This window comes from Narcine bancroftii, chromosome 6 (assembly GCF_036971445.1).
Source record: "Narcine bancroftii isolate sNarBan1 chromosome 6, sNarBan1.hap1, whole genome shotgun sequence".
Lineage (NCBI taxonomy): Eukaryota > Metazoa > Chordata > Chondrichthyes > Torpediniformes > Narcinidae > Narcine > Narcine bancroftii.
This window is the reverse complement of record NC_091474.1, coordinates 16,252,169-16,279,993: the sequence shown is the minus strand read 5'-3', so window position 1 is coordinate 16,279,993 and position 27,825 is coordinate 16,252,169. Positions and strand designations below refer to the sequence as shown.

Genomic DNA, 27,825 nt, shown 5'->3' with positions numbered 1-27,825 from the left:
ATATAAGAATTGCTCCATACAGGTGAACTTGGAGGTGTGTGAAGTGAGAACTTGTCTGAACTTACACACACATTACATACACGTGTGCTTAGACTTAGAAGGGAGTTAAGTTAATAGTAATAAATTAAAGTTTGATCCTGTGTTCATGTTTAAAGATAATTAAAAGCAACCTTTGTTTAAGTAACCACTTGTCTTGCTGCTGGGTTTTGGGGTCCTCTGGGCCCATAACAATAGAAATTCTGACCTGTTGCATCTGAATAGATACTTCACAAAAATAAGCAATTGCAATATTACTGAATGGAATTAAAATAGACTATGAGTACAATAGATAGATAATCAATATTAAGGGAATCAAATGCATGATTGGGATAGTGGTTAGGGCAACACTTTTACAGACCGAGCCGGAATCTGCTGCTGTCTGTCAGGAGTTTGTCCTTCTCCCCATGACCACGTGGGTTTCCTCCCACTGTTCAAAAACGTACAATGTTGTGTGTTAATTGATTAACACGCCTGGTGGGCAGACTGCCTGTAGGTCTAAATTAAAGAGTGCAGGAAAATGGAGCTGGGGGGTAAAGAAATTTACCGGCCAGACAAAGCCACCCTGATAAAAGCTACCAAACCTTTTGAGCGCCTCAGCCTCGGTTTTAAAGGCCCGCTCCGGTCCAATAATAGAATTGTCTATTTTCCAAGAGTACAATGGGCAGAATGATATTTGTTCGCATTTTTTTAAACCCCCAAGCTCAAAGATGAAAGCATTCCAGGAACTTATTGAAAAGGTGAAGTCAGCCATTGAAGATCAGTCATTCAATTCATCATATACATTTCTTGATTTTGCATATTCTTGACGTTTTCCTCCCAGACAACCTACGAAAATTTGGGCCAACTGCAGTTAGAAAATAAAAAGATTTTATTCGGTCTGGATGGAAGATTGAGCTGAATAGCAGGTTTTGCAAAAGACCATTGGGATCACTGGACCCCGCCCACCCCTCGGCGAATGAGTGGGCGCATTGTTCATCGGGCAGGTGTGATTGGTTCCTTTTTTGGCTGGTTCCACCAAGCGAGCGTTGCTATTGACCGAGACGGCTGGCAATCATCGCCTCCGGGGTTTGATCATCTCTGCGCTTCGTGAATGGTGCTGTTTGAACATGGACAGCGCGTTCAGTGAACACACAGCGTTGCATGTGAGTCTCTTTACCGTTCCGACTTGCGATGTCACCCCAGCTAAGCTCACTGCCCCTTTCCCCACTCTGGCGGGAGCCCAGGGTCGAAACTCAAACCCACATCGATACGAATTTTGCATTTCAATTGTCATGGAGCGGGAGAATTTCGCGGAATTTGCCCTGAGCCTTTGTGCGGATTTTGGGTGGGACTTGTTCAAGATCATGTGCTTGTATTTGAATAGAATGGGGGGAGTCTCTTCAAAGTGAGAAAGATACAGGTGCTGCTATCGTTAGGCTACAGTGCGAGCTGATACATGTCATGGTAAGATCGGATGTATCCGATTTGAGATGTTGCAAGTGAAATCGAAGGGATTGAATGGGAACAGGAGAGTACATTGCCAGCATTTACTGAGGTTACTGCAGGTCATTTTCGCTGCCTTCCGTTCCAGCAGCCGAACAGGTGCTTGGCAGTCAAGCGGAGGCAGTCATGCTCTGATATCGACTCTTGGTGCATGACCAAGTCGAATCCGAAAGAATAACTATAGTCTTTTTCTCTTTCAAGGCGCCAGTCTTCCTGATCTTGGCCGAGAACTTGCACGTACTGCACGGGGCAGTTCATGTCCCAATACCCAAAAGTGTTGGGGAAACCCAGCAGGTCCTTTACAACTTCCCTGACGGTTTCACGTCATTCCTCATGCAAAGTAAATTGGGCTGGTTGCCACAACCCATTTAAAGCCAGGTTTACTTGTTTTTTTTTTCCCTAAGTCAGTTTTTTTTAATAACAGGGGCACATTATAGAGAGAAAGGGTGGGCCAAACTGATCTTTTACCTTAACATCTCTTCCTGCACAAACCTTGATCTCCAAAATTCTGTGCCTTGAATGTGTGTAGGACTGAGGGTCGTACAAGCTTAGTGGATCAAAAACTCCGAAGTATGGGGTTGCACTGGAGAGAGGGCAGAGGATGTTGTCTGGATAGGAGGTCTTGAGTTCAGGGATAGGCTGGATTTGCTGCACTGGAGTGGAGGACGATGAGGGACAACCTGATAGGAGTGTGTATAGTACAGCCTTAATAATAAACCTTTTTAATTGAACCCTGAGCTTCACTAACGTCTCTCAGCACACTCTTAGGAAATTGTAATTTCAGCTTTTAATTACAATATTGCACATCATACACTAGTGGGAAATATTGTATATGTTTTATATTCTCTTGAGAGGCAGATAATTAGCAAGTTGTCAAAAATGTAATATCGCTGGTGGGAGTTTTGTAACCCTTTTTTCCACTGGCATCCCAGTTAATTGCAGTGTCCCGGGATAGGAAGCCATTTGTGTTGTTTCCACTGGGCCACCTTTAACTTGGACAGTGACTGCATTTCCACTAAACACACCCATCCCCGGAGATTGGAGTGCTCTACCTTCAACGAGAAGCAGTAGACCTCCTGCTGTCCTTTTTTCACTCATTTAACCGTGCATCTTGGCGCCTCACAGTTCGGCGGGCAGCAACCTCCTTTGAAGAAGACCGCAGAGCCCACCTCACTGACAAAAGACAAAGGAGGAAAAACCCAACACCCAACCTCAACCAACCAATTTTCCCTTGCAACCGCTGCAACCGTGTCTGCCTGTCCCGCATCGGACTTGTCAGCCACAAATGAGCCTGCAGCTGATGTGGACATTACCCCTCCATTAATCTTCGTCCGCGAAGCCAAGCCAAAGAAGAAAGAAAGAAGAATCATCATGCCAGCGTAAACTGATACCGGGGATATGAGTAAGGGTAGAGGCCATCAATCCCTGGCATACAATGACGCCATTTGACCCTGGCGTGCTGTTTTCTTTTTCCACTAGACCTCGTCCCAGTGGAAAAGAAGCTATAAACAGGAGTACCTGAGTTTAAAGTGAGAGGTAGGAAACTTAAAGGGGATCTGAGGGTATCTTTTGCTTCATAAAATTTGCTGCTGGATACAATTGCTACATTTAAGAGGAGCATGGACAGGCAAGGCACAAAGTATATGGTTAAAGTGAACAAATGGGATTAATCAATTTAATTTGTTTTTCACTTTTAATTTAGAGGCACAGCACATTTACAGAGCTTTCTGTCCCATGCTGCCCAAATAGGTGCATGTGACCAATTAACCTACTAATCTTGTACATTTTTTTGGAGAACAAGAGGAAACTGGACACCAAGAGGAAACCCACAAAACCCACACAAGCATGGGGAGATGGCAATATTCCTTACAGACAGTGGGGGATTAGAAACCGGGTCACTGGTGGTGTAATAGGATTGTGCTATGTTAACAGATGAGCAAAAAAAAGATTCAGCATGGAAATGGTGGGCCAAAGGCCTGAGTCAGTGCTGTACCCTTCTATGGCCCAAATAGTTTCTACCCTGAACTGAAGAATTCTCTCTCCTGAAGAATAAGAAATCATCAGGAGACGACTGTCCTTTTTTGGCCTCTGCTCCTTCAATTTTAATGCACCCTTGGATTCCTCATCTTAGCCACATTTTTACGCGCCTCGTAAACCAGCTTTTCTACTTTCCTCAGGTCCAGCCTGAAGGTCTCTTGTAGTATGCTATTACTTTTCTTTCAACTTCATGTAGTCTTCTCAAAGTTCACTGTTCTTCTGTGATCTCTGGATCTCTTCCTCTACTTCTGATCATATCTTACTGCATTATTCCAATGGAAAATATTCTCTCTTTCGGGTATGATGTGATTCGGGCACAGCCGAATGTTTGGGACTTCAGTCTTCCATTCACTAATGCAAACCCAGATGAGCTCAAACACCTCTTTGCCTCCACATTTTGATCCTCTTGCTCCCAGTAAAACCTTAACACAAATGTTAATAAGGAAGCTTGTCGGTGGGAGATACATCAGCTAGTTGAGTGGTGCTGGTGCCACATCAACAACCTTGCACTCAATGTTAGAAAAACCAAGAAGCTGATTGTGGACTTCTGGAGGGGAAATCAGGAGAACATGAACCAGTCCTCATTGAGGGGTCAACAGTGGAAAGGGTTAAGAACTTCAAATTCCTGGGTGTCAACATTTCAGAGGAACTGTCCTGATACCTTCAGTTGATGCAATCATGAAGAAGACTCACCAGTCGCTACACTTCATGAGGACATTTGGTATATCACCAAAGACTTGAAAACTTCTCCTATACCATTCTGACCAGTTGCATCACCACCTGATATGGAGTTGCCAATGCACAAAACAAGAAAAAAGAGTTCTGTGTGAACTCAACCAATCCCATCAGTCTCCACTCTATCAAGGACATCTACCACTGCTGGTGTCTCAAGAAAGCAGTCTTTATCTTCAAATAACCTCACCACCCAGGCTATGGCCTCTTTACACTGCTACCATTAGGAAGAAAGTACAGGAGCCCGAAGACAAATACCAATGGCACAAGGACAGCTCCTTCCCCTCTGCCATCAGATTTCTGAATGGACAATGAACCACAGACACAACCTCACTTTCTCTTAAATTTGCACTATTTAAAAAAAAAAAAATTATTTAATGTAAATTTCTAGCAATATTTGGACGGTAATTATGCTGCAAAACAATGAAATTTGTGACAGGTTCATGGCAATAAATTCTGATTCAAACTCTGGTTGTTGCCCTTCGTGAAATTTTCCCCATTATTTCTTCCAATACCAGGTAATGCAGAGTATCCAGTACACTAATGGCTAAGCCATTCCACAGCAGGTTAGGTTGGATCACATCCAGTGTCTTTGGGACACTCACTCCAAGATACCTGACGGCTTTTTTTTTGCTCATTGTTAATCAGTCATGTAAATTTTTTCCCTTGCTCCACCTTCAGTGTGCAACATTCATTCACTATCAGTTATTTGAAGGCTTTTGAAATATGACTACACCAGAAGATAATATTGTCCTCATCAGCAACAATCATCACTGCATAGAAGAGGTGGAAAATCTCATGAAATGGTGTGAGAATAACAACCTGAGTCTCAACATGGACAAGACAAAAGAGATGATCGAGGGCATCAGGGGACTGGGAATGACCACTCTCCACTGCGCATCAACAAAGTTGAGTGCACAAAGTTCCTTGGAGTTCACTTAACTCAGTGGTTTTCAAACTGCCCCCACCCCCAAACTCAAGGGATTGCTTAAGGTGGTATGCGAGTGGAAAGGGAAGGTTGAGAATCATTGCTCTAGACCCAATTGTTACTGAAATATTTTGCCTCAGAAAAATTGTCATTGGCCCATTTCCTTTGGACTTATGAAACCGTGCGCATAACGTGTTAGTTAGGTACGATTAAAACAGTGGTTTACAAGCTTATTCTTTCCACCCACATACCACCTTAAGCAATTCCTTACTAATCACAGAGCACCTCTGGCATAGGGAAAACTTAAAATGGCATGTGAGTGGAAATAAAAGAAAAAGGTTGAGAACTATTGCCATAGGCAGTGAGTAAGCTGAGTGACCTAAGGAACTGCTCACATTAACCTTTCAAGACTTTCATATTCACGAACAATATTTTGTATTTATTTGTATATATGAATACTTGTCCTGAATGTGTATTGTTTGCTTTGTCTGGTTGTTTGTATGCATGTTGGCTTATACTTGTACAATCAGATGACAATAAAATTGACTTGAGACAATAAAGATAAACCAGCAGATACTTTCAAACATAAGTTGGGGATAAAATTGAAATTGTTTAATTGAACCTCCCAAAATATTTGAGCTTTGTTCATTATAGAAAAAGCTTTTAGACAGTGACTTTTGATATATTATGGAGAATGGAACTTTGGCTTCAAGTGTAAACCACAGGTTTGCTAGATGAGTACTGACTGCCATTTCACTTTGATTCAGTCAATTATTAAAACTGTCACGGTGGCAAGTTTCATAATGGCTTCAAATGAAAGTCCATAATTCAAGATGAATAATGTTTTGAGAAAGTGGCTTCTCTTCCGATGTTTATTAAACAGGAAATGGTATAAAAGGGAGGAGTGCTTCCAGTCTATAATATAAATATACTATTCACAGCCTACCTTCTGGTTTCTCAGTTAGGGGAATAGTTGAATGCCGTGTTTGTTACGAAACATAGGTTCTTTCTTACCAGTTTCCCAATCTGCTGGAGATAATCCCATATTCCCTAGGTATTGAGGTGTACTTTGTTCCTGTGGATGATTGAATGACCACCTGACATTACACTTGCAGGCATACTCTGGGAATCCAAGCCAGATTCTCACATAATTAGAGACTTATTTCTTTGAAGGCCCCATGTGCAGATGAGCTGGCTGCCTGAGTAAGAAACTGTATTTCAGGACCAATTGGGCTGAAGAATTGTTGATGTCTTGTCAGAACCAGAAGGTGCATGTTAGATTAGCATAGTCTTCATTGACAGCTTGTCAGTTAATGAGTTGGATGTAGGACAATGAGTACATATGGGGTATAGGCAAATGATCATTTGCAACAATGTCAGTTAATTCCGATGAGTCTGTAAAGAGTGGAGCAAACTGAGTTTCTGAAAGAAATTATGACAATGTCTCCCAAGCCAAGCTTTTTAGCAGAAATGCAGGGAACGGTGGCATATTTGTCCTTTAACTTAGCCTCTGTTATCTACTGAAATGCATTTACCAACCTGATTAATTGCAAGCTTGATTGGTCGATTCCACTATATCTTGGCATAGCATGCTGTTGTGTTGGAATTGTATTAGGTCTCCATGGTTCACAGAGGGTCTAGTACAGACACAGTTTCACAGCCAAGGGTAACTTTATTGTACACAGAAGAGAACTAAACAGGGGAAGATGCCAAATGATGCTCAAATTATTATATAACAAGATAGGCATTCACATCGGACCCCGTGAACTCCAATACCAGTGGCTGCCTATTCTCTGCACAATATGGAGCTTAATTACTCTAACGGTATAAGCAGGACCCTTGGGTGTGATGATCTCCGATACCAATGGCCTCTTGCTCTCTCGCACACTTCCAACAGGACAGGAATTTCCCCACACACTCCTGTTTCCCTGTACCAATGGGGTGCAGCTTGATGCAAGTATTGTTCAAACACAATACTATGACCCAACTAAGTGTAGTGGATTTATTTGGGCCCACAACTCCTCCATCAACGTCCACAGCTATGACCTGATGTGGAGCAGTGTTTGTGGCTAGGACCAAAAGGCATAAGATGGCGAATTGTTCTACATCCTAGACTTCATAGTGTTGTGAGTCAGGTGTCTGACCAATATTGATACTGAGTTATTCAAATGAGCCAACTAATGGGTGGGTAGAGTCCAACCTTGATTGTCAGGTGACATGACTTCTGACCAAGTTCCAGACAGGGAGGTTGCGTGATCCTTTACAATCTGCCTGCGTAGACTTAAAATAATTGATTCACACTTAGAATTTCCATTAATAATAAATGGGGCTCTTGGCTTTGGTACCAACATCCAATTTGACAGCAGCTTCTGCATTAACACATGCATAGATAAATATGGAAAACTGAACCTATTCTTTGGCTTGGCTTCGTGGACGAAGATTTATGGAGAGGTAATGTCCACGTCAGCTGCAGGCTCGTTGGTGGCTGACAAGTCAGATGCGGGACAGGCAGGCATGGTTGCAGCGGTTGCAAGGGAAAATTGGTGGGTTGGGTTTGGGTGTTGGGTTTTTAGGGCAGACCGACGTTCAGGTCGGAGGCTGTCAGCCTTTTCTAGCATGGTTCTGATGTTCCAGCATGCTAGCTTGAGTTTGTTAGCATCTTTTGAGGGTGAGGACGTGGAGGGGGGAAGGTGGACGTGGAACTGTCCTCAGGCCTGCGCAATGGAGCTTTTAGGTGGAGTGCAGTGTGCGCAGTACTGGTCCCACCCTTTACACCCATGGTTCGTGTGCCGTGGCCAAGCAAGCTGGGACGTGGCAGCGAGGTCCTTGGGTCGTAGGTTTTATATCGGAGTGGCCTTCTCCTATGCAGGTTTCTTACCCGAGCTAGAGGGGCCTGCCTCCCCTCCTAGGTCGGACCATACCTGGTCGCAAATCACCTGTCATTAAGCATATTGTAAAAACACAATGCTGTTGAAACTCAGCAAGTCAAACCATATTCTTTATGTAGTAAAGATACATAACCAATGTTTTGAGCTTGAGCCCTTCATAAAGGTATTTTTACTTCAACCACAGTGTCTGCAGATTTTGTGTTTTACTTCTATTAACCGTATTGTATTGATTCTCAATTAGCTGCATTCTATTAGCACCTGAATGTGAGACTCCATCTTAAAAATCAGGAAAAATTAGGTTACCTGATTACAGTTAGCTGAAAACACGTCAGACAAAGTATAAACCAATGGTCCATGCTTAACCTTTTTAATCAGCCTTGAGAGATATATGAATTTGGACCCCATAGTCCCTCTTCTTCTCTACTGTTAAGTATCCGACCATTAACCCTGAACTCCGGTATTCTTTCCAAAATGTATCACCTCACACTTATCTGGATTGAACTCTGTCTGCCACTTTTTCACCAAACTCTCCATCCTTTTGTAACTCACAACAACCTTCAACACATCCATAATTCCTCAACCTTTGTATCATCAATGAACTTACTGACCTACTGATTGCAAGAGGGATAGATGGGGCTGAATTTGCCAGGTGTGTACAAGAAGATTCCTGACTCAGTATATGATCCAGCCAACTAGAGTAGAGGCCATACTGGGTCTGGGGAATGAACCTAGACAGGTGGCGGACCTCTTGGTGAGAGTGACCACAACTAACTTGTTGTACAACAGTCTACCTGGGGAAGGGCTCATTTTCAACTGATGAAGCAGGAACTAATGAGAATAAATTGGAAATGTATATTTAAGGGTGAAAGCACAGAAGTATGTGGAGAATGTTTAGGGACCTCATGAGCAGGGTTTAAGATAAGTTTGTCCCACTGGGACAAGGAAAAGATGGCAGGAAAATGGAATTGCGGCTGATGAAACTGGTCAGACAACAAGTCCAGAGGAAGAAGGAAGCATACATTAGATATAAGAAATGTATGGTTGCCAGAAAAGAGCTAAATAAAGGACTTAAGAGAGGTCGAAGGGGCCATGAGAAGGCCTTGACGTTTAGAATTAAGAATAACCCCAAGGTGTTCTATGCATATATGAAGAACAGAAGGATGACAAGAATGAAGATGGAGCCACTAAAGGATAAGGGAGGCAACATGTGCCTGGAGGCAGAAGAGATTGGGGAGGTCCTAAATGAATACTTTGCATCAGTATTCACATGAGCTTGATCGTGTTGCGGTCGAAGTAGAACAGTCCTGTGTGCTGGATGATATTGGAGAGATTAAGGAAGCATCTTAAAAAAAAAAATAGATAAGTCCCCAGGGCTGGATGCAATATACCCCAGGCTGCTGTGGGAAATGAGAGAAGAGATAGCTGGGCCAGTCGCTATGATCTTTGAACCCTCTTTGGCTGCAGGGGAGGTGCCGGAGGATTGGAGAATGGCAAATGTAGTCCCCTTGTTTAAAAAAGGTAATGGGGTGAATCCTGGGAATTATAGACCGGTGAGTCTTGTGTCAATGGTGTGCAAACTATTGGAGAGGATTCTTAAGGATAGGATGTATGAGCATTTGGAGAAGTAGAGTCTAATCAAGAATAGCAGCATGGGTTTGTGAAGGGAAGGTTGTGCCTCATGAGTTTAATTGAGTTTATTGAAGAGGTACAAAAGAAATTGATGAGGGTAAGGTGTTACATGTGGTCGACATGGATTTTAGCAAAGCATTTGACAAGGTCCCCATGAGAGACTCATCCAAAAAGTCATGAGTCACGGGATCAGTGGAAAATTAGCAGTTTGGATAAAATAAACTGGATTGTAAGAAGAAAGCGTTGAGTAGTAGGTGAAAGAAAGTATTCTGTCTGGAGGTTGGTGGCTAGTAGAGTTCTGCAAGGATCTGTTCTGGGGCCCCTCTGCACTTTGAGATTTTTATAAATGACTGGGATGAAGATGGGTCAGTAAGTTTGTGGATGACACGAAGGTTGGAGAAGAGAAGTTGTGGATAGAACTGAAGGTTGTTGAAGGTTACAAGATGATATAGACAGGATGCAGAGTTGATCAAAAAAATAGCAGATGGATTTCAATCTGGATAAATGTGAGATGATGCATTTTTGAAGGACTAACCAGAAGGCTGAGTATAGGGCTAAAGTTTGGTTACTTAAGAGTGTTGATGAAGAGAGGGACTTTGGGGGTGCAAATCCAACCATCCTTCAAGGTCACCACACAGGTTGATAGGATAGATAAGGAGGTCTATGGGATGCTGGGATTCATTAATATGGGGATTGAGTTCAGGAGTAGAGAGGTCATGTAGCAACTCGACAAATCTTTGGTAAGACTACACATGTGTATTGTGTTCAGTTCTGGTCATGACATTATAGGAAGGATGTGGAAGCTATGAGGAGGGTGCAGATGAGATTTACCAAGATGTTGCCTGGATTGGGAAACCAGTCTTATGGTGGAAGGTTAGCAGAGCTGGGACTTTTCACTTTGGACCATAGAAGAATGAGGAGATTTGATAGAGGTCTACAAGATTATGAGAGGCATAGATAGGGTGGACAGCCAGCACCTGTTTCCCAGGACAGGATCAGCAAACACCAACAGACATGTGTTCAAAGTTAAGGGAGGGAAGTTTAGGTGAGGCCTCCGGGGTGTTTTTTTTTACACAGAGAGTTGTGGGTGGTAGGAATGCCTTGCTGGCGATGCTGATGGAAGCTGAACCAATAGGAGCATTAAAGAGACTCTTAGACACAAAAGGAAAAAGAAAAAAATACAAAGAAAAATAGAAGTTTCTGGGGCAGGGAGGGTTTAGTAATTTTAGGAAGAATATGTGGGTCAGCATAACATCGAGGGCCAAAGGGCCTATACTGTGCTATATTGTTCTATGACCCATCCTTCTGCTTCTTCATCTAGATTATTTATAAAAATCACAAAAAGCAGGGTTCCCAAACCAGATCCCTGCAGAACTCCACTAGTCACTGACGTCCAGGCAGAATACTTTCCATGCACAAATACTCTGCTTTCTACAGGCAAGCCAATTCTGAATCCATAGGTGGGCTCTTTTTATTCAGCTTCTGTTCGGAGCTGTCTTATTTTACCGCATAATTCTGGATGTAAACTTCGTAGCAATGTGATTCGCTAGTTTTCCAACTTTTCCACCGAGGATTCTCCTGGGTGTCAACCAAATGCAGTACATGATTAATGCACAATTAAATTAATTTCTGGACAACTTTTTCTTATTGCTGAAAAGAAATTGTATCTAACGATGGTGCAAAGCTTCCAAGTCAGATGAGCACAGCTGGGTTTAATTGGGATGGGAAGAGCTGTGAAGAAGTGCACATCAGGAGACTAATTGTATTGTAGACTCCATGACTGTGAATTAGACAGCAGTTATGAAATGGAAAATGAATCTGTATTAAAATATTTTTCCATTTATCAAACATCTTAAATAAATTACTGTTCTGTGGTTAAGAAAATAAAAATTTCCAGTTTATTTGAATGGGCTAACTTTGTGGTTAAAGTTCTAGTATTTATAATGGACACCTCTTAACATTGCTTCATGCAGAGTTCTCTGGTGTGAGGCCATAAATGTCAGCATTTATTTCAGATGGTTGATTCAGTATATATGGAAAGGTTCCTCTTATTTCCATCATATTGTGAAATATACTGATTTAGAAAAAATACAGGAACAATATGAGCATATTTTGGGATACAATCTATGACTAATTTATCCCCAATATTTAAGATAACCACTGTTGGCTTTATATTGCTCAACTGATGTACTCCAAAACTGTAATTTGTACATTCTATGTCAGGCAAAATTTATTCAACCTTTAGCAATTGCAGCTTAAGCTTCATGTAGAAGTGAATATGTTCCCTTCAAATCAAGTCAAGTTTATTGACATCTGATTGTACAAGTGCAACCTGATGAAATTGTGTTCTCCAGTCCTTGGGGCGAAATATGCAGCCATACAACCAGACATAACACACGTACATATGCAGGTCAAGTATTCATCCATACAAATAAATAAATATTATTTTTGAATATGAGAGTCTTGGATGGTTAATGTGAGCAGCTCCTTTGGTCGTTTAGCGTTCTCCCCACCTGTGGGGGAAAAAGATGTTCCTCAGCCTGGTGGTGCTGGTTCTGACACTCCCGTATTACTTTCCCGATGGGAGCAGCTGAAATATGCTGCGTGCAGGGTGGAAAAGGTCATCAATGATTAGGTGTGCCCTCTTCAGACAACGACTCTGGTAGATGATGATGGTGGCGGGGTGGGGGGGAGGGGAGGGAGATTCCATTGCTTCTCTATGCCACTCTTACGGTCCTGTGGATTGACCTCCCATCCATTATTCTGCAGCAATCATACCGCACTGTGATGCAGCTGGCCAGGATGCTCTCGATAGACTTCCTGTAGAAAGTTGACTTAATTATGGCCCACTTCAGTCTTCTCAGGAAGTGCTGAAGCTGTTGTGGCTTCCTGACAAGATGAGTTGTTGAGTGTCCAATGATAGGTCACTAGTTAAGTGAACTGTGATGTTTTAGATATAATTTGGTGATCACCAAGTCCGTGTTTGAAATGAGGGTAAGTGCTTCAACAATTGTTGTTAAGCCACACCTCGAGTGGCTGAAAACACTTCTGTTTCACATCTAATCAATGCAGCAGGTGCAGCAAACCTGAATTATGGCCTGAGCTTTTGACCTTGTGAGACAAAATTGGTGCTGCAAAGACACATGTCCTTGGGCTTTAGGGACATTGCGTATCCATTGTTAAATAAGGCTTGAGTTACAATGGCAAGAACTAAGAGAGCAGGGTAAGGTCGTGGACAATGTGAGCAGGCAGGAGCTTTGTGTAGAGTTAGAGTTGAAAAAGGAAATGGCAGAGAATAAAATGAGCAACATATAGAGGAAGTGCATCGTCACCATCAGGCTGTAAGAATTGGTGTAAGTAAGTCACAAAATTCTTTCAAATTTGTACAAGGCATTGGTGAGGCCAAATTTGGAGTACTGTGTACAGTTTTGGTCACCAAATTATAGGAAAGATATAAACAAAATAGAGAGAGTGCAGAGAAGGTTCACGAGAATGTTGACAGGATTTCAAGGTTTGAGTTGCAGGGAAATGTTGTGCAGACTGGGGCTTTTTTCTCTGGAGTGTAGAAGATTGAGAGGGGACTTGATAGAGGTGTTTAAGATTTTAAAAGGGACAGACAAAGTAAACGTGGATAGGCTTTTCAATTAAGAGTGGGGGAGATTCAAACTAGAGGGCATGGTTTAAGGTTGAAGGGGAAAAATTATAAGGGGAACATGAGGGGAAATTTCTTTACGCAAAGGGTGGTAGGGATGTGGAATGAGCTTCTGACAGACTTGGTCGAGGCGGGATCATTGGTTACATTTAAGGAAAGACTGGATAGTTACATGGAGAGGAGAGGACTGGAGGGGTATGGACCGGGTGCTGGTCAGTGGGACTAGGAGGGTGGGGATTTGTTACGGCATGGACTAGTAGGGCCGAACTGGCCTGTTCTGTGCTGTAAGTGGTTATATGGTTATATGGTTGACAGGAGAAATAACAAGAATTAAATCTGGCAACTTGTGAAATATGTTGAGTAAGAAAATATTGCATCGAATGGAATACACAAAAGTGCTGGAGAAACTCAGCACATCATAGCAGCGGCATCTCTAGGAAGTAAAGGGTAACCAATGTTTTGGTCCTGACCCTTTCATCAAGGTGTGACCAAAGGATAGACAGGTGCCTAAATAAAAAGCTGGGAAGATTGGTGGTGGGGGGGGGGTGGGGGAGGGAGGAGGGATTAAGGTGCAGGGAGAGGAGCTCAAGCTAACAAGAAGCCATAGGTAGATGGTAGGAGGGTAAAAGAGAAAAAAAAAACTTGTAAGAAGAGAGAGGGAGAGAGTTGCTCTCTGATAAGAGAGGGAAGGGGCTGGGTAACTGGAGGAAAGGAGACAGGATAGGGAAAGGGTTTAATAATTATGTTAATGCTGTCTGTTTCAGGTGTGCCCAGATGAGACACAAGATTTTTTTCCTCAAATTTACCTCAGTAGCCTCAGTTTAGCAGTGTGTGACCCTGTGTGGGAATGGTATGTGGAATTAAAATGGTGTGAGCCCCTGGGAGGTGGTTGCTATTGTAGCAGACGGAGTGAATGTGCTCAACGAAGCAATCTGCTCATCTCTCCAAAGTCGAGGAGGCCACAACGGGAGCACTAGATGCAGAGATGAGCCTTGAAGATTCATAAGTGTTACTTCACTTGGAAGGGCTGTTTGAGGCCCCGAATCTTCGTAAGGGAGGAGCTGTGGCACAAGTGTAGCATTTCTTCCAGTCACAGGGTAGCTACAGAGAGGGGCAATTAGTATGAAAGGATGAATGGGTAAGGGAGCCCCAGAGGGAGTGGTTCCTGCGGAAAGAGGAGCGGAGGGGAAAATTTGTCTGGTGGTGAGATCACGTCGTATGTGGCGGAAATAGCAAAGGATAATATGATGAATGCGGAGGCTGGTGGGATGGTAGGTGAGGACAAGGTTAATCCTGCTCTCGACACAACTCAGGGTGGAGGAGAAACAGGTCTGATGTGTGAGAAATAGGGGAGATGTGGGTAAGGGCTGATTTGATGGCAGAAGAGGGGCAGCCACATTTATTGAATGAGGACACTTCGGATGTTTGGAAGCACGGCATTTAAGGCAAATCCATTTTGCATATAATGAATGTTTTCACACGCTGAGAAATAATGGGGGAGTGGGTTGTCATTCCCTTGCTTGCCCAACACCATATCTACCCTCATCAACATGCCCCATTTCTGGAGCGTGATGAAGGACGCTGTGCTGTCAAAAGTACTGCTATTTGATGGGAGCTTTTGGCGGATGTCGCACTTACAGTCTGGGCTAGACTTGAAAAGATCCCATCACAATACTTTCAAGCTTGAATTCATGAATGTTTACTTGGGTGTGTTGTGTTTACCTTAATGGGCGCTTTTGATGGTGATAACTATTGAAAAGCTACTACCCTTTAATGTCTATTTTTACATCCTCTAAGTCTGATAGATTTTGTAATTTCATCTACCTGCATAGGAGTTGGATTAAATCTATAATAGTATTGAGATTTAATTTATTAAAATTAGCATTTTTCATTATGAGAATAATTGCACTGCACATCAACCTGGCATTGAACCTGTCGAGTTTATATCTTTTGCATGGAACACGATGTGGTTCGCAATATAAATGTATGGCTATCCTGCCTTCACGTTCTTGTGGGTTGGAAATTCCTCCTGCTTTCCAGCAATTTGGGTTTTACACAATACCCCAAACCACTGTGATATGAGAAGGTCAACAGTACTGCCTCATTCCGGATCATACAGGACGAGTGTTGAACAGTGCATTTAATGCTTCCTACCCTGCCCATTTCCTAGAATTTAACATGATTTTATTTCCCACTACACTATGAATGCTGCACAAATAGAATGACCGCAAGTCATTCACCAGTAGAATACACTGGAAAATGAAGATTTTGCTTCCTCAACAGTTTTAGGTGTATTTTATGGATTTTGGGCTAATGGTTGCATAATCAACTTAAAACTTTCCTATCACGTACCATTTTTTTTTAGATCTAATCTATTTCTGTGATTTCCTGTCATATTTTAAGTCTTCCTAAAGCATGTAAACCCATGAAGTGTACCATGTCATTGAAAATTCATTTTCTGCATTTGCACTTGGACATCTTCCCTGCTGACCTTGGTGCAGTCAGTGATGAATATGGTGAAAGGTTTCACCAGGACATTGCAACCAATGGAAAAAAAGTTTCAGGGCAACTGGAATCCATCAATGCTGGCCGACACTGATAACAGAGATACCAGATGCTGAGTACAAATGAAAATCAGTGGCAAAACATTTTTAGGTCAGTTGAACTAATGAAATGTGACAGTGTTATTATGCGATTAAACATGCACAATTCAATAGAAGTTTAATGTTTCTCCAACTTTGAACATGATAGAGCAAATCTGAAATTATCTCTGTGTTCAGCTTGAAGTTGTTTGTCATAATCCCCAATTATTATTTTCAGGAGCCAAATCTTTTGGGGGGGAGGGAAAAATTGGTGTCCAACATAAAGCTGATTAGTGTTCAATCCCAAGTCTTCTGTTGGGTTGGTATAGTATCTAAGGTTTCCATGGGAGTGGTTGGAATTGGTGTACCATTGACATTGAGTGATATCTGAGAGACAAGTTTACTGACCAAGCATTGATCATGAAAGATGACTCTAGGCTTGAACAAAGACTCCAATTTCAAAGGATATCCATCAGAGCATTAGAAATAAGTTAAATGGTGGGTATGGAAAAAAGGTGAAAATCTTGAGCTGGAACAGGAATAAAAGGGCAAAAGCTTGGATCAGCAATGCTTTTGGAGAGCCTGGAGTCTGAGAGGGTTTGCAAGACAGTTCAAAGTGACCAAGTTGTGTGGGGGGGGGGGGGGGAAAGAAACTTGAAACAGGGAAAATTTCCTTTACATTTGAGATATGACTGAAATTCTAAGCAAATAGACAAGAATATTCTCCCAAATTAGAATGCAAGTCAAAGATTTGAAGTACAATGTGATAACAAAAGATAGAAGTGTTATGAACCCAGAGGACCCCAAAACCCAGCAGTAATAGATATTCACTAAGACAAATACTTACTTAAATAAAAGTTGCTTTTAATTTTCTTTAAACATGAATACAGGATCAAACTTTTATCTTATCACTATTAACTTAACTAACCTAACTTAACCCCCTTCTAATTCTAAGCGCACATGTATGTACTGTGTGTACGTTTAGAAAAATTATTTGATTCACAGTCCAATTTCACTTCTCATTCCTCCAAGTTTACTGGTTGCAGGCAATTCTTATACTGTGCACAGAATTTAACATTTATGAAGTTCACCAGACGTTGGTACTCGAGATGGCAGAGGCCGACAGCATCGAGTCCACGCTGCTGAAGATCCAGCTGCGCTGGGTGGGTCACGTCTCCAGAATGGAGGACCATCGCCTTCCCAAGATCGTGTTATTTGGCGAGCTCTCCACTGGCCACCGTGACAGAGGTGCACCAAAGAAGAGGTACAAGGACTGCCTAAAGAAATCTCTTGGTGCCTGCCCCATTGACCACCGCCAGTGGGCTGATATCGCCTCAAACCGTGCATCTTGGCGCCTCACAGTTCGGCGGGCAGCAACCTCCTTTGAAGAAGACCGCAGAGCCCACCTCACTGACAAAAGACAAAGGAGGAAAAACCCAACACCCAACCCCAACCAACCAATTTTCCGCTGCAACCGTGTCTGCCTGTCCCGCATCGGACTTGTCAGCCACAATCGAGCCTGCAGCTGACGTGGACTTTTACCCCCCCTCCATAAATCTTCGTCCGCGAAGCCAAGCCAAAGAAGAAAGGTGCTTGAAAGGTAAATGGTTACCACTCAGGAAGGCTCTTGACAGTTTTCATAGAGAGATTTGTTGTTCCAGGACACAAACTGATCCCTTTTAATCAGCCTTGCCGAAGAAACTTGCCCACTTAGGTCACCTCAGAGTTCCTTTTTGTTTCTCTTATTTCAACTGAAATGTTATGCAGCTACTCCTCTCCTCTTGTATGGACCACAAAGGCTTTGACCAGGCCTAACCCTAACCACTCACAACCTGTCTTCAAATTGGGGTTTTCCACAGGCTTGCCAGCTTGTCCTGTTCCAGTCCAAGCTGTTGCTGCTAACTGTAAAACTGCAGAACTGATCTCCCTCTCTCCCAGAGAAAAGCCTGTTTGACTCCCTCTGCTTGCAAAACCACATGACCCTCTTCGAACAGCTCCAAACTATTCCTCTGATCTCTTTGTTGCTTTTCAAAACAACAATCAGTTAGTGAAATCTCTTGGGCACTCCCCAAAGCTTTTGCAAAGGTCCCCAGGAGCCGTCCTGTCTGGTTTGAGCAGAGCTTCAGTATTTTAAATGAGATCTGTTTTGAAGTGTTTATATGTGACCTATACTTAAAAAAAACCTGCCACACTTTACCTCCTAAAATCATAACTATATACAATACAAACAAAACATAATCTGTTACATGAGAAAATGGCCACTGAATTTGAGAGTGGTGGGATCTGCAAACTATGGGAGGTGGAAAGATTGACAAAGCAACTTTGAATTAGCTGATTTGACATTTAGTTAAGGATATTAAATTGAGACAGGAAAAAACTGAATTCTCCAGAGCAGAACAGGAAAATTGGGGTTTAAAATTTTTGAGTTGTGTGCTGCAAGATAGAATAAAAAGGAGAATATTTCACTCTGAAACTGAGAAGGGATAGGTGGACTAATAAACATCCAGGGGTTCAGAGAAAATTCAGCAGGGTTATGAAAAGATGAATTCCTTCTATATCTTGGAAACCTTGTGCACAACCCTCTTCTGAGGTTAGCCAAGGTACGTAGGAAATGCCGATATTCCATCCACTTGTGCCTGTGCATCTTTCATGGCATTAGTTGTGTGTGAGATATTCAAGGAGAGAAACCATCTTGTCCTTCATAGACTCTCACATTCTGAAGTTCAACAATGCAACCTATATTACATTTATATTTGAACCAATATATGCTAATTTATCCTAAACACTAGAAAGCTCAGCAAATTAGGACAGCCCATTAGAGCAGCATGAAATATCCAGGTTTAATCCTGATCTGTACGTGCATGATGTTTCCATTTCCATTCTGTGGCCATGAGACTTCTGTGTTTCTGGTTTTCTCATCAATTCCAAAGGTGTATGTTTTGGATTCTCACTAAATTTTCTTTGGAGGCTGTGGGTTTGCTTTTCTAGTTTTGTCAGGCACTTCACAATTGCATTATCAACACATCAAAACAAAATACATGCAATAATCACTCAAAAACAAGTTAGTGATGACCACTGTAGTACATTTAGTTATTCGTGAATAAAAAAAACCATGAGGGGCATAGATAGGGTGAATAGTTGTACTTCCCCCCCCACCCCCCACCCTCCCCCCCCCCCCCCCCCCCCCCCACCTGCCCCAGGCAAACAGCAGCAGCATCTTTCCTCTTTGCTCTTCACTTCGATTCTGGCCAAATCTGAACTTGACACTTCAGTCAAGAAGCACTTTGCAGAAGTAGATGAACTGCTTCCAAGTTAAAAATGCTGACTCAAATTTTACAAGTGTAGCCACGCCCCGACAAAAAAAATTATAAATAGGTGGATTAATAAAAGAAATGACATAAGGGGGTGGCTTTACCGTCTTCCCAGATTTTCATCGGAAGCCCCGACTCCACACCCTGCTTTCTCTTTTATTCTCTTTCTTTCTCTTTTTTTAAAGGGGGGGTAGGAGAGGGAGGGGGAAAAGATCACATGTACCTAGATCATTGGGGGATATTTGTATATTTTGAAGCAGTTTGTGATGTCGATTCCTTGTTTATTGATGGAAATGAAAAATAAAAAATGATGACTGAAACTTTCAGTGCAGCTCTCTGCAAGATATCAGCTTTACTTTCTCTGATGTGCTGGAGTAGACAGTTTGAATCCACCTGTGATAAGCTTGCTAGTTGGACACAAATCATGGTGGTTGGAGGTGGCATCAAAAGTGGAGAGGCCTTGATGTTGAGAGTTACGAAGCAGGACGAATTCAGTCATCCTGAACTGGATAAAGAGGAGAGAGAAGGTACCTGGAATGAGGAATGCCTTACGTACTCCACAGATGGCTTGTATTTCAGAACTATACTTTGAAGAGGAGTAGGTAAAAGAGTAGGAAAATGGGGGTTAAGAGATGGGAAAAGGTTCAAAAAAGCAAAGCATGCAACTGAGAACAGTCAGGTGATGGTTAATTATGTAGGACGGTCAATAAGGCCTTTGTCCCAAGAAGTTATGAAAAGCTAGTGTTGGATAGAGATTTAGAACAATTGGGCTTTTACAGATACATTGGACAGGTTGGGAGCAGGGTATTGATGTTGCAAGAGTCACAGTGGGGTTAAAAAAAACAACTGGATGATAGGAGAAAAAAAATAGAATTCAAGTCAAAAGAAATTAGATGAGTGAGAAAAAAGAACGTTTAAAACAATAGGTTTACAGATAGTTGTGCTGTCGGTCTCAAGGACAGGCTCTGCTTGCATGTGGGTTGAGATTGGCAGCTGTTGTGAGAAAATTTCCAGAGGAATTATTTGGGAAACTACCCTGAATGCTAGCTTTTAAATACCAAATGCAAAATACTGACCGCTAGTGCTTATCAAGCATTTAACAAGTTGTTCTCCAGTCTAAGAGGTACTTGTTTAACATCTTACTCAGCAGAGGTGTCTTTAACAAAGTTAATTCTTTGGGTCACAAAACTGAATAGGAACATTTCCAAAGTTTTCTCTTCTTTTAATTTCAGACTTGCAGCACATGCAATATGCAGATTTGCATGATTTTTTTTTTCTAGTGTACTTGTCAATTTTTAAATAGAAGCTTAATCGGGTCAGTCTACATTTCTCACACACCAAAAAAAAAACTAGAAATGAACCAGGATATTTTCATTTTCACTCTTTCAAATGGTATGATTCTTGGGTATCACACTGAACAGAGCCTGATTTCCTGAATATTTCCTGACCATTTGATTCAGCAGAGTTGAATAAAGTAGCATTTTTAAAATTGAATTGCTTCACATACTTTGGAGATTTCAGTAAAAACACAATGCTGGAGAAATTTAGCAGGAGAAGCTGTGTACTTTATCTTTCTTTCTTCTTTGGCTTGGCTTCGCGGCTGAAGATTTATGGAGGTTGTAAATGTCCAAGTCAGCTGCAGGCTCGTTTGTGGCTGACAAGTCCGATGCGGGACAGGCAGACACGGTTGCAGCGGTTGCAGGGGAAAATTGGTTGGTTGGGGTTGGGTGTTGGGTTTTTCCTCCTTTGCCTTTTGTCAGTGAGGTGGGCTCTGCGGTCTTCTTCAAAGGAGGTTGCTGTCCGCCAAACTGTGAGGCGCCAAGATGCACGGTTTGAGGCGATATCAGCCCACTGGCGGTGGTCAATGTGGCAGGCACCAAGAGATTTCTTTAGGCAGTCCTTGTACCTTTTCTTTGGTGCACCTCTGTCACGGTGGCCAGTGGAGAGCTCCCCATATAACACGATCTTGGGAAGGCGATGGTCCTCCATTCTGGAGATGTGACCCACCCAGCGCAGCTGGATCTTCAGCAGCGTGGACTCGATGCTGTTGGCCTCTGCCATCTCGAGTACTTCGACGTTAGGGATGAAAGCGCTCCAATGAATGTTGAGGATGGAGCGGAGACAATGCTGGTGGAAGCGTTCTAGGAGCCGTAGGTGATGTGTACTTTATAGAGCAAAAATAAATAGCCAATGTTTCGGGCTTGAGCCCTTCATCAAGGTATGAGCCTTGATAAGGGCTTAAACCGAAATGTTGATTATGAATCTTTATCTTTGCTCGATAAAGAACACTGTTTGATGTGATGGTCAAAGTATATGAATGTTGATTCAGTGCAAACTAGAAGAGTAAAATATAATTTGCTGACTATTACTGACCCCTGAGCTTGAAGAATTTTAGAAGGACACGGGCCATGACCCGCAACATTCATGAACTATTTCTCTTCATGGACGCAGTCTGATCCACTGAGTCCTTCCAGCTTCATATTGTTTGCTCAAGTATCTGCAGTCCTTGTCTGTCTCAATGTCTGTCTTTCCCTTGTGTAGCCTATGGACGATTCGTTTTGAAACATCAAAGGTTTGCAGGTGGATTAAGTGACCTGGACATGGGTTGATGGCACACTAATTAGATGGAATTAGTGGGCATAATACATGACAGTATTAAAGCTCACAAATTCGAAGTGTGGAAATTTAATGCATTGGGGGAATAGGTAACATTTGGTACTAATTGAACTCAATTTAACCCTTTATTCCCCGCAGCTGTGAATGAGAGTATTTTGTTGTTGTTGGGGTTAAAAACATCTCAAGGCTGCAGAGTGAAGAGAAAGCATCCATTGTCACAGTCTATGTTGGAACCAACAGCATGAGCAGGGCTAAGAGAGGTACTACTGAGTGAGTATAAACAGAAAGGGTCCAATTCAAAATTGGAATTACAAAAATAAGATTGGAGCAATTAATAGGGTGGAACTGGTAAAAATTAAAGGTTCTTTGCTTAATATGCAAAATTTCAAACTGGTTGGTTCTTAAAATCAGGAAAAAATGCTGGTATCTCTTAAGTTCAGCAGTAACAGGATACTTAAATCATAATGTTAGGAAAGAACATATTTAAGGAATTGTAAGTAGGACAAAAAACAAAAGTTAAGTGACTGAGGTAAATTTGAACTTTAATATGGGAAAATGTTAAGCTCTTCACTTTGATCGGAAGAATAGAAAAGCAGAATACTAAACTATAAGACTTTTGAATGTCATTGTTCAGAGATCATGGTACCTTAGAGAAAGAAAGTTATTAGCAGTTACAATAAGTAAACACAGGTGATCACAATTGCATCCTTGAATAAAAATGAACATTGCAACTAATGATAAACAAAGAGACAGAATTCAATATCGCTTATTACTTCAGGGGAAAAAAAATCTAACTAACTTATCCTAAATCTATAGCCCCTCAACTAAAGAGAAAAAAAACTACTGGGATCCCTTAAACCACCAAAAGGGTAACAGTAGCAGTACGTTGGTGAATTGCTTTATAGGTAAATAAGTAAGTTCAGGAAAAGATTATAAACGCTTCATATGTTATATAAAAATAGTAAACCACTGTGTGATTCATTAAACATCAAAATATTCTTAACTTCAGTTTTCAAAACTTTACATCAAATCTTCTTGTGGTTCAAGCATGATAAGGTTTGTGTATAACTAGAATGGAGAGGGTCCTTCCATCTTGCAAAATAGATCTTCTAGCCAATAAAGTGGCAAAAGCTATCACATGGCAATCGACACTGGTAATCAACTGTTCTCTAACACCACACCAAATAAAGCTGGAATGGGATGAGGCTGAATAGTAACTGAGAAAATATGGGAAAATGCAAGAATAATTTCCTTCCAATATTAATTTAACGCTGAACATGACCAAAACATATGAAATAAGGAAGCAACCCTATTATGACATCTGTCATATAAAGGGTTGATAGTAGGAAAAATCTTAGCTAATTTACCTTTGGATAAATATACTCTATGTACTATCTTGAATTGAATATGTGAGTAATGTACATAAATGGAAGAGGTATGTCTAATTTTAAACATTTGGTCCATATAAGAGCAACCTTTATTGATGGCAGTAGCATTCAATTGAACGGTGATGTCTGTAACACCACTATGGAGATCCCATCATGTGGTACACATAGTCACTCCATTGCTATAAACCGATGGTAACCTACTTGAACATGATTTTGCACCGTAGGTTAAATATTTACATTATTTGAGGAATGTTGTATGCAGGCAAGGTAAGGGAGATGCAGTAGTTGTTGTGTATTTATATTTTCAGAAGATATTTGGCAAAGTATCACATATGTGTCTACTTAGCAAGAGCCAATGGTATAACAGGAAACCTACTTGTGTGGGTAGAGTATTAGTTGATTGGCAAGAAGCAGAGAGTTGGAATACAAGGATGATATTCTAATTGGTTGCCAGTTGTTAGTGGTGTTTCATAGAGATCGGTGTTGGGGCTGCTTCTTTTTTATGTGGTATATTAATTGGATTGTGGAATGAATAGCTTTCTGGTCACTTTTGTTGATGATACGAAGGTAGATGGAGGAACAGGTTCTTCTTCTCTTTGGCTTGGCTTCGCGGACGAAGATTTATGGAGGAGTAATGTCCACGTCAGCTGCAGGCTCGATTGTGGCTGACAAGTCCGATGCAGGACAGGCAGACACGGTTGCAGCGGTTGCAGGGGAAAATTGGTGGGTTGGGTGTTAGGTTTTTCCTCCTTTGTCTTTTGTCAGTGAGGTGGGCTCTGCGGTCTTCTTCAAAGGAGGTTGCTGCCCGCCGAACTGTGAGGCGCCAAGATGCACGGTTTGAGGCGAGATCAGCCCACTGGTGGTGGTCAATATGGCAGGCACCAAGAGATTTCTTTAGGCAGTCCTTGTACCTCTTCTTTGGTGCACCTCTGTCTCGGTAGCCAGGGGAGTGTAGAGAAAACTGGAGGCTGCAGAAGGACTTGGGCAGAGAAGTAGCAAATAAAATATAATGTTGGAAAGTGTATGGTCATGCATTTGATAGAGAAAAAATAGGAAGACTTTTTTAAAAATGGGGAGAATATTGTAAATACCCAGATATAAAGGGGCCTATGCATCTTGTGCAGGATCGCCTCAAGGTTAACTTGCATGTCAAGATGGTGGTGAAGAAATGCATTCATTTTGAGAGAATGTAGCAGCGGCCTCACTGCTCCTGTAATAACACACACACAACCAGACGGGTTGAGCTCAGTAAGCAGACTGGTTTATTGCAGGCTGCTGGACTGCACTTATACTCCCAGCTCGGACCTGCTGAGAACCGCGCTTGAGGGCGCTGACGTCACCTGGGCGTCACGTGGTCCGCCAGCACGAGTTTCTGAGCCCTGTGCTGGAAGGAAGGGAAACACCCCCCCCCCCCCGATGGCGCCATTTTGGCTGTTGCCCCGCCGCGTGGCTAACAAGCGGGGCCGGTTCGCCTGCCTCGTGGTGAGCCGCCACACAGCCCCCCCAAGAACTGGCGCCAATGTCCTTTTTTGCTGGGCGACCTCGCTTCTTGGGCTGGGCAACGACCACGGGCTTGGTGGGATCGAGGTGCGCTGGCTTCAGCCTGTCCAGGATAAACAGCTCTTGCCTGCCACCAATGTCCAGAGTGAACGTCGAGCCGGAATGCTGTACAACCCTGTACGGCCCCTCATACGGTCGCTGCAGAGGTGCTGCAGTTGGGCCCCGCCGAACAAAAACTTACTCCACGGAAAGCAGTTCGCCGGGAACATGAGATAGGCAGGTGCCGTGCCTGGGTGGTGTGGGTTGGAACAAGTCCAAGTGTGCCCTGAGGTGAAGAAGTAGTTCGTGCAACGACCAGTGGGGATTGTGAGGTGCGTTGACGAACTCACCAGGTAGTGCCAGCGGCGCATCGTAGACCAGCTCAGCTGATGACGCCTGCAGATCTTTGGGAGTGGAGCGGATGCCCAGGAGCACCCAAGGCAGTTCGTCCGTCCAATCGGGACTGGTGAGGCAGGCCATGAGCGCCGACAAGGTGGTGGTGCAGACGTTTGACCAGTCCATTGGCTTGTAGGTGGTAGGCTGTGGTGCGGTGTAGCTGGATCCCCCCAACCTGTTGGCGAGCTGTGTCCAGAGTGCAGATGTGAACTGGGCGCCCTGATCGCTGGTGAGGTGACCCAGGACGCCAAATCGGGCAACCCAACCATGCACAGGGCTCAGGATCAGGAGTCAGTAGAGGCGTCTGGCATCGGGATCACCTCGGGCCAGCGAGTGGTGCGGTCCACCATCGTAAACCGGTATCGGTTGCCCTGGGAAATGATTAAGGGCCTGACGATGAACTGTTCCCGGACGTGCTCGAACTCCTGTACAGGCGCCCTGGTGTGCCTGTGCACCTTGGACGTCTGGCAATGGGTGCATGATCTGGCCCAGCCCGCGATCTGCTTCCACAGCCCATGCCATACAAACCGTTCTGCCACCATCCGGACCGTGGACCTGTTGGACACGGCTATAGCGCTGATCCCAGGCTCGTTCATGATGGGTTCAAACCAGTCGGGGTCACGAATTGTAGCGGCAGCTACACTGCTCCTGCAGTAACACACACACACACACACACACACACACACACACACACACACACACACACACACACACACACACACACACACACACACACACACACACACACACACACACACACACACACAGTGAGCAGACTGGTTTATTCTGGGCTGCACTTATACTGCCAGCCCAGACCTGGCTGAGAACTGCGCTGGAGGGCACTGACGTTACCCGGCCGTCATGTGGTCCCCCAGCGCGGGTTTCTGAGCCCCGAGCTGGAAGGAATGGAAATCCCCGATGGCACCATTTTGGCTGGCTAACCTGCTGTGTGGCTTACAAGCGGGGCCGGTTCTCTTGCCTCGTGGTGAGCCGCCACAAGTAGAACATAAGAACAGGGAAGTGATGTTGAGGCTTGAGAAGCCTCTATTGAAACTTCACATAGAATATTGTAAGCAGTTTTGGCCTCCTCATTTAAGAAAAGATCTGCTGAAGTTGGGAGAAGGTTTAAAAGAGATTGACACAGATGATTCTGGGAATCAATGGGTTATCATATGAGGAGCATTTGACAGCTCTTGGACTGCACTCGTTGGAATTTAAGAGAATTAGGGGGATTTCATTGAAAATTTTGAATGTTGAAAGGCATAGAGAGAGTAGATGTAGAAAGGTTGTTTCCCATGGTGGCAGAGTCTAGGACAAGAGGGCACAACTTGAAGGGTGTGTGCTTGGAACAGAAATGTATAGGAATTTCTTCTGCCAGATGGTGGTAAATCTGTAGAATTTGTTGCCATGGTTTTGGAGGCCAGGTCATTGTGTGTATTTAAGACAGAGATTAATAGGTTCTTGATCAGCTGGGGCCTCAAAGGTTATTGGGAGAAAGCCAGGCATTGGGGCTGTGGGAAAGTGGATCAGCTCATGATTAAATTGCATGGCAGAATCTATGGGCTGAATAGCCTGGTTCTGCTTCTTTGGTCTTATTAATACATAACATAGATCAATTCTATTCGTAACTGATGGCATTTCTAACTATCTGTTTTGACCTCAATTGCAATTGTTACTCTTGTCATCTCAGAAATGAATTCTGGTGAGACCCAATCAGAGCAAATTGGCAAGAACATCTTCTCCACCAGCACTGGAGCACTACAGAATGTATTTAGCCCCCTGCTCTACACCTATGACCCTGTGGATCGGTACCATAACAATACCATTTACAAATTTGCTGATGACACCATGGTAAATATAGTGGTAGTGTGCAAGTGATCCTCCTGACCATTAGAGGGAGTCGGAGTTGAATGTTGCGGTTCACGTTTGATGAAGAACATGGCTATACTACGAGGTCGTGAGTGGTTAACATAGTATAGTTATTATAAAAGAAACCAAGTTTCTTTATTTCAATAAAAGAAACACCATATGGTACCAGGAGTGTGTGTCAGTCAGTATCAGCATAAAACATGGAAAGTATGAAGACTCCTGATGCTGTGAATTGGAATGGGAATGTTGACCATGAATAGTGGTTTTTCAAACAATGGTTTACACCATTGGACTCTATAGCAAACCGGATGCACAGAAGACTGCACTGCTACTTATCATGTGGGACCTCAAGCACTAGAGGTTTTCAACATGATTGTTTTTGCTGAGGCGGAGGACTGGGACAAGTTTGATAAGATTATTGAGATGAATACTGTTCACCAAAGAAAAATAAAATGTTCGAAAGCCACATGTATCGCATGAGCACGTAGCTGCAGGCGGAAAACTTTGATGCTTTTTTAATGGACTTAAAACTAAAAGCAAGAACATCCAATTTTGGATCGCTGCACAAGATTCAATGATCTGTAATCAAATTAGAGATAGGAAAGTGAGAGAGAGGTTGCTGTGAAGAGACAGAGCTTACCTTAGCTGGAGCTGTGAAGATGTGCTATGTCAGTGAACTAGCTCTGCAGCAGGCAAAAAAAAAAGTTCGGTGAGAGTGCAAAAGCCAGTGAAAATGA

General features: G+C 42.9%; 1 protein-coding gene across 1 annotated transcript in view; it reads left to right on the top strand.

The window, feature by feature from the left end:
* Positions 1-1,104: 1,104 nt before the first annotated feature.
* slco4a1 (solute carrier organic anion transporter family, member 4A1) overlaps positions 1,105-27,825 on the top strand; it is a 141,795-nt gene continuing 115,074 nt past the window's right edge. The window contains exon 1 of the mRNA XM_069884112.1: positions 1,105-1,181. The gene's annotated coding sequence lies outside the window, so the exon portion shown is untranslated. The remainder of the gene's footprint in view (positions 1,182-27,825) is intronic.